The 8699-nt window shown below is 33.4% G+C and overlaps 1 pseudogene; it reads left to right on the top strand.

Moving 5' to 3' along the window:
* The first annotated feature begins 209 nt into the window (after positions 1 to 209).
* Positions 210 to 5318, top strand: LOC124888556 (annotated as a pseudogene).
* The last annotated feature ends 3381 nt before the right edge of the window (positions 5319 to 8699 follow it).

Raw genomic sequence — 8699 nt, 5'->3', positions numbered from 1 at the left:
GTATAAATAACATAAATATGATTCTTTTTTTTTTAAAAGTAATTACACTCTCTTTCACTTTTTAAATTACTTTACTCTCTCTCCATATTAATATATATAACATAGCTGACATATATATAACATTTTGTGTATATGATGAAATTTTTGTAATATATTTTGTGAGTTGAAATTTTTTGTAATATTAAAAACATAAGGCGTGTATTTGTATAAATTAAAGTTATGAAAAAGGCTCATGATAAATTGGCCCAAACTGAGATGGCCCAAAAGTAAAATGTATGTCTTCACAAAATACAAGTAGGCGTGTGAATGGGGTGGGGGAATAGTTGAAAGTTAACATTAAGAAGAAAATGGCGAGGACAGCAAATCTATCTCGTAATCTGAAAGAGCTTCGGGTCCTTTTTTCTCCAACATCTGCCCAAATTACCAATTTTGATTCGTGAAGCTACTTCCATTGAGCCTCAGCTTTGGGCCAGATATGGTAATTCTCCGCTCCCTTTTATCTTTTTTTTTTTTTTTTTTAAAATTTTAGAAAAAAAGAATTGCACTTACAGCTTGTTTGAATGGTTGTTATTTATTGTATTGTGTTATGTTGTTAGTTTAAATAAAATATTTAATTTGATTGTTACTTATTGTATCCTATCGTATCGCTGAATGTATCCATAATTACTGTAACATCGAAATGTGCTAAAGCTCTTCCTTCTATTGTACGAAGTCATACTCTGCATTTTGAAAGATTAGGTCCACACATTGTTCGTTATTGGTCCATGTATAGTAATTACTTCTCCAAGGGAGTTCAGTGAGTCCCGAATCATGAATGCAATCTGTATAGTCTTTGATCTCAACATTAGTGACAGGATTCCCTTACTTTCTGTCATGTAGATATAACAGAGAGTTAAACTTTTCGCGTACCCAACCAAGGTTTGTTGGCAGTCTGTTAGAAATTATACAAGCTATCCCATAGTTCCTTTCTTTGCTCAATGGTGTTAAAACCATATACTACAGTGATAAAACCATTCTGCACCTGTCTATTTGTAAGCAAGCAGAGAACTAATTGAGCTCCTATTATGATTGGATTATCTTCCTATTCATTTGTGGTTTTTTCCCTATAGGCAGTACTACTAATGTTTATTACTTTGGCATTTCGTTCACAAATTCAAAAGGACAAAATTGTTATTCAGAATACCAAACAAGATAGGCTTGTTAAAAACATTTGCGTAGTTGATGTTATTACGAGCTGCATCTACGCAAGCCTTTTGCTACTGTCATTTCTTATGCTATTATCAATTTATCATTATCTAGTCATAAACCGAAAAGCCCGAACCGGCTGTTATTTATTTATTTATTTATTTATTTTCTTGGTTTGATTTGGTTTTAGAAATTTAAAAACCTACTAAATTGGTCTGGTTTTGATTTTGAACAATAACTGACCCGTGAACACCCCTACCCACAAGAACCATATCCTACCATTTCTAGCATATTGGTAGTTACTGAAATTCAAATATCCAGGTTGAAGATTATGCATTATTCTATGTGCTTTATGATGTTTGATTCTGGTTTAAACAAGTCCAGCAACTTTCTCGCAATGTTTCACCTCCTTCTGTTTGTAACATTTGTTGGAGCCTCTTAACATTCTAGAATAGCCAACTCATTAAGACATTGAGAATGTTCCCCCTCCATCTCACAGGATGGAACTACTAGGGATACCTCCCCTGATCTTCAGAACTCCATGGCTACCTCTTAGATTAGCTGAAATCAATGCAAGAAATTCCTAATCATTCAGTTGGGGCCTAACTGGAGCATTCTACTTGCATCACTAGTCTGCACAGAGTTATCAACATTCAGTTGATTACCAGTGGGCCTTACTAATTGATTCTTAGTAAGGTGTTGGTTCACAGGGCTAACATCTCCCACTTGCTAAGGAGGTTGTATTGCATTCATCTGGCGATTAGTCTCAGGCAACGGATTTTGGATCTGCCTTTGAGGTACAGTGATAGGTCCCTTGTATTGCCATTTATGAACCACCCTACCTGGTCTCCTCACTTCTTCTACTAGGCTGTACGATCTTCATACATTTTCCACAAAACTGTGATTCCAATCATAATCAACCTCTTGCTCATATTCCTTACCACTGGGATCCTTTAGCAGAATTTTTGTGATTAATGGTTTTGTCTCAATTAACTTCAATAAGAACCATAGCAAAGGATATGTGTGTCTGCTTACTGGTGCATTCATTAGCAAATACTGGGGTTCCAATGGCACTTTCCATATGACTCAAGGAGTCACAGCTCCAGCCAATCATAGGAAGTTTAGTGAACCATAGAGGAATTACTGTGAGAATCTCTTTATTGAAGTTTAGATCAGGGGACAATTATTTCAATACTATTGGTCTGTAGTTAATTGTAACCTAGAAGATTCTCTCATATGTCCCATCGATTGAAATTGACTATATACTAGCCAACATCATGCAGGAAATATTAGGTTCAACCAGTGTAGCCCAATTTTGCTGAATATATCAATTCATAGCATTATATTCTGAAGTTTCCCCAATAACGTAAACAACCAAGGCATATTTCCATTTTGTAGCCTACTTTACCACTTCATTCTTATCTAATTTAACGACTAAATTCCCATTTACAATCTCCGAAGGTATATAAGTGTCATACGATTTTCAGCTGCGCGATTACCTGTGAATAAGTTTGCCCAGGGGCCTGTTCCATCAATTTTGCTAGAGTTCCTTTCTGCCGCAGGGTTTTAGATATATCACTGATTGGGGGGGTTTCCAACACTCTTCCATTGGATACATCTTCCAGATCTGAGATTTGGGGTTCAAGATGCTTTGAAACTTCCTCATCTATGTGTCCCTCATCACCAGGTGTAGACACCTGTGCCGGTGTTGTACTAAGGTCTAGCTTCTTAGCAGGTCCTGGTGAGGATGATATCGGCTTAGCTGCTAATAAAGAACTTCTCTGGATATTGTTAGTCAGTCCTCCATGAGAACTAGTTGTTTCGAATCTTCGTTATTTGGTCTTTCCGAGGTTGGTCATGCCCTTTGCCCGGCCTTTATCCATGGATGAACAAGTGGCGTACGTTCAACTAGCCTGCACCAGGGCAATGGAAGAGGATGGAGGAGATGAATAGGCACATTTAGATATCCACAACACTTTACAAAAGTGATTTAAATTTTTTATTCTTCGCTAAAACACTTTTTTTAAGATAAAATTATCTAATTTATTATTTATTATATTAATTAAATTTTCTAAAATATATAATAGGAGAATTAATTAATATTTTTTTTCTATTAGATTTTCTAAAATATATGAACTCCTAAAATATATATATATATATATATTAGACAATTCATAAACCCAAAAGACATTAATTATATTTTTGGAAAAAATCACGTATCCAAAATAAAAAAGGAGACAAACTAATAAATTTGGAGGAAATTTCTTGATCAACCGTACTTTTTTTTTTAAAATGTATTTTTGAAAAGGAAAAAGGTGAAAACACTATAAGAAAAAAATGAAAATAACATGTAAAATAACGAACAATACTTAAAGTAAACTCTTATTCAATTTTTTTTTTAATAAAGACTATATGTATAGTTACCAATTAATTAGTTGTGTCTCTGTTTTTTTATGTGAAATTGAGACTTTTTTCTGTTAAAAAGTCTCTTAAATATGGAAAGAGTAGTTCAATATTAATTATGGGGATAAAAACCTACCAACATTAAAATAAAATTTGTATGTTAAATTAGAGAACTCATCTAACTCGATTCGATTGCATGTCTAGATTGGTGGATGCTTGATTTTCTAGCCCTCACCTTTTTCGCTCAGACAAGAATTAGTTAGATCAAAATTGAAGCTTTGTGATCACTTTTTTTTTTTTTTTTTTTTTATAGTTTACAGGTTGTTGATTAATGCCAGTTGGCTTTAAAGAATTTGTTGTGTAAATGTTAAGTTTAATTATATTGTTTTGATATCTTTATTATTATTATTATTATTTTATTTTAATTTACAGATGCTAGATGAATGTGGATCGGTTTTGAAAATTTCTTTTAGGTAAAAGTTTGGTTCAATTGTATTATCGTAATATCTCTATTATTTTGTGCTATTTTAGAGTTCGTAGATGAATCTCGATCGATTTTGAGAATTTTTTGTGTGTAAAATTTAAGTTAAATTGTATTGTATTGTTTTGATAGCACTTTTATCGTATTATTTTGTTGCAGTTTACAGGTGATAGACAAATGTTGGTCGGCTTTGAATTTTTTGTATGTAAAGGTTAGATTTACTTGTATTATTTTGATATCTCTATTATCGTATAATTTTGTTATTGTTTACAAGTGGTAGTTAAGTGTCAGACGATTTTGAGAAACTTTTTATGTGTAAAAATTAGATTTAATTGTATTATTTTGATGTCTTTACCATTGAATTATTTTGTTGCAATTTACAGATGGTAGAGAAATGTCGATCGACTTTTAAATATATTTTTGGTAAAGATTAGGTTTAATAAATAAATTTTCCATCTTAACATACTCAAAAGATATTAAATTTAATGATTATATTCATCTTTATTATTTAAACAAATATATTGTTTAGTGTAATATTTGAACTCATTAAAGTGAAATACACGCGTAAGATGCGTACATCTAAACTAGTATATATATATATATATTGGTGTCTAATAGGCAATAATCATAATGTAAGGCGTCTAAATGAAAAAAGGTGACAACTTTAGGGGCTATCTATATATTGGCCTTTGGATTTTCAATTTTCACAAAGTTGATGAAGTTTAGCTTTCGACTTTTCTGGAACAAACTTTATTTCACCTTCAAATTGCTAAGTTATCTAAAGTGATGTCTAATTCCATTTCTTATTCTCATATTCTCACCTTATATTTGCTAAGTTATCCTCAGAGATGTTTATTCCCATTTCGCCGTACTCATGGACCTTCTGATATAACACAGACCTCGAAGTTGAAAGGGGCATCTGACTGGAGGGCTTGACAGAGGAGCAGATCTCAAAGGCTCTTGAAGACCTCGTGAAAGTAGGGGCATCACTTAAATCTTGATGACATAAAATCTGTCAAACAGTCTCGAGTATCCTCAGCGCAATGCTTTAAAAATAATCTAGTTGACTATGTTATTATGAGTTAGCTATAATATGCATTAACATGTACCAACTTGGTCATCATTGCTGTCCAAACTCCAAAAACCATATGCAACTTTAGATATTTGGTATTTTGTATACTTTGGTTTTGCTATTTGGAAAGCCAGGCACTTGAAATTCTTTGCTATTCGCATTAGAAGTTCAACATCATTTCTTGTGCTGTTGTGCATTTGATCATATGATTGAGGTCCATCAGTTGTGCTTGTTGTAACTGGGTCACTGTTTGCTGTCCATGACATGCGACTCTTGCACTAGAAACCATCTCTGTTTCTGTTGCATATAAACATAGCATATCGGCAAATGGACTTGCTTTCCTGGCCGAGGTAATCCCAAATGTACTGTGTTACCGCCATCTTTAGGTAGGGATGCAAACAAATTTTTGTCTTGTGAAATGAAATTTATCTTTGTTCTTGTCATTTTCAGAAGCTAAGTGTTATTATACCGTCTGAGTTCAAGAATGTTGACATGGAAGAAATGTTTGTTCATTTATATAAAAGAGGGGACTCTCTGGAGTGCTGAATCAGTTCTACTGATATTTGAGCTGTGTATAACCATCCAACCCATCTTTTAGATTTTACAGTGCAGCTGGAAATTGAAAGACAAAATCGAATAGAATATCTACTAGCTTTTTCCATGATTGGGAAAAGAATTAGAGTCAAAATCATTTTAGGATGTGACCAAGTTATTAATTTGTTAAAGTGAATAATTATTTTTGAGTATCCCTGAGGATTAGTAGAGCACAATTCAAAACCTCATTTAATTAGTGAATAGTGAATAATAGAGAAAAAATATTATTTCACCACTAAATTTGTCAGCTTAATTTATTTTAGACTTTTAACTTAATGAACTTTTAACTTAATGAACATCTGTTTACCTTCCTTGACATCTTTAAAGTGAATTAATATAACCCCTTCTCAACTCATACCAGTTGCACAACAGAAAGTGAATAATACACGGGTCACATAATTAACATGTCGGAGCCACATAATTAACATATTAGAGCCACGCCAATTTCTTTTTTAAAAAATATCCCCATTAATTTGTATATTAAGTAATAATTTTTTTTTTTAAAAAAAATCACCCCTGCCCCATCCTTCTCTTTTTTGAAATCGACCACCCCATCTGGTTCTGCAAACCCCACACCCCACACCCCACCCTCTCTACCCTAACTCTCTTTCTCACCTTCCTCAAAAATCCATTCATCCTTTTTTTCCTTCTATGAACACTGATACTAGTGAAAATATGAAAACGAAACACAAAAGACGAAAATAAAAAAACAAGAATTAAAAAGATAGATAGATTGACACAAGAAGAGGAAAAATAAGCAAACCAATGATCCTTAAATAATATTCTATAACGAGCACCTAACTCTTACGTAGACCCAGAGTGACATTAATCACTCGTAACCAATATTTAACACAATTCGAAGCTCCCAACAAGCTCTCATAAACACTCGCAAGTATATCTCTCAGCATCATTCATCAACTAACTCTAATAAAAGGGGAAAACTAACTATTTATAGCCATTTGCTATTTATTATAAAATGGATCCAAAAGTGACTCAATATGATAAAGTAGTTCATTATACCTTTTTATCAATGCACCTCCTATGCTCTAAGCAATCATCCAAACGCGATCTTGTGCAATAAGCCATTGGATTGTATTATCGGGTATAGCTCCTCTCATGCTTCAAACTATCATCCAAATAGGTACTTGCTTCCCCAAGATGATCAAGTCTTGAATCTTTAGATGTTGTCCTTGAAGCATGGATTTCGAAAGATTGAAACTGATTAAGTTTGTATCATCCTCCCATTCTTGAAAAAGATTCGACCTCGAATCTAAATCTTTTATCGACTTACCATCACACTTTTCAAGTTGGGATCCTTTGGTAAGAACTTCGTTAGGCCTTCAAGCTTATTTTCATAAGGCACTCTCATTGCATCCTCCCTTGGATGCATTTGTTCATGAACGTGCACAAAAGAAAGACCGATACTAGATAAAATGCTAGTATTGTGGTTAGTGGGTAACAAAGGCCTAACATTGGAAGTGTTTTTGTTAAATTGGATTTAGTATGGTCGAACAACAATTTGTCAAACATGTTTTGTATTTGGTAGGCTTGAAGGAGTTTAGACACAAGGTCGAGGAGTAGTATAACAGGCTTTTAAATAGTCCCCAATGTTTTCCATCCTACCATCCATACTTTCAATTCTACAATCCATGTTTGACGACTTCTCATTCATGTGTGATAATCTCCTAGTTATTTGCTTCACATCTTGTCGCATTCCTGTGAGTGCTTCCAAGATGGTATCAAGAGTTGCTCCATCCACAGTCCTTAGTACACTTGAGAAAAGGGATGAAGCAAATACAGATGACTCAATTAAGAGTAAAAGAACTTGACTCAAAGAAGTTCATGTAGAAAGAAATGATAAAAGCACACAAAGAAAAAAAATAGAAGATAGAAAAATGGACTCAAGAACTAATCAACAACTAATTAAGGTTCTTACTAATTGAAAATTAGTTTTAAGAATCAAGAAAGTGATTACGAATCAAGGAAATGAAATTATAAGGTTAGAACCTGAGGAGAAGTCGATTTCAAGTAGATGGCCACGTTGGATGAGGTGCGACCGCATGTAATGGCCTACTCTTACAGATGACCCTTCGCAGGTCTCCAGTGTGCTGGAATGTCACATGCGAAGTGACCTGTGTTCGCAGGTGAAGTACCTGCATGAGCAGTTGCGTACGCAGAAGATCTGTGACAACACAGCTGGAGCGCTTTGTGACAACACACCTGGAGCTTTCGAAATTTATCTTTTTATGGCCCTTTTTGCATTCTTTCTTTTGGAATATTACTTTTTTTTTTTTGAATATTCTTTTGTAGCAATATCCAAACACTTTCTCTTTCTTCTTCTTTTGGATCAAACATCCACTTTTGAATAATTTTCTTCAACAACATATGAATTTATGGAAGGACATCAAGAACAAGGTAATCTTCAAAAATTCATAATTTTCTCATTTCAATTTGAATTTACCCAAATCAGAGATTCGAGCTTCTTTTGTATGGATAATAAATCCCAATTCTTATCAATCCTTAATTTCATTCCAAAATTTTCAGATGTAAAGGCCTATTTTTTATTTTCTTTAAGCTTTAAATTCGAATATGGTGGATTATTAAAACTTCTCCAAATTACATCAACTTTTAGACCTAAGTTCCTCTCAATGTAGAGAACACTTTTTTCAATAATTTCAACCTTCAATTCCAACTCAAAATTTATAGATCTAAATCTCATTTTTCAAATTTCTTCAAAATCAAGCTCCACAATGGGGTTTTCTCTACAAAACTACTCAAATCAAATTTAAAGCTCAAGATTTCGACTCAATTAACACTAAAGGAAATAAATCTAGTGTTGAAACTACAAATATGACCCAAAACTCAAAAATATTTTTAAGGTGATCCTAAATGCCAAATGAGCCTAAAAGTGATCCAAAGAGCCAAAAACTCAAATAAAGAGACTCCTTCTTTTGCCATCATCAT

The sequence above is a fragment of the Capsicum annuum genome, chromosome 11 (assembly GCF_002878395.1).
Source record: "Capsicum annuum cultivar UCD-10X-F1 chromosome 11, UCD10Xv1.1, whole genome shotgun sequence".
Lineage (NCBI taxonomy): Eukaryota > Viridiplantae > Streptophyta > Magnoliopsida > Solanales > Solanaceae > Capsicum > Capsicum annuum.
Note: the sequence above shows the minus strand (reverse complement) of the source record. Positions and strands in the feature narration are given on the sequence as shown.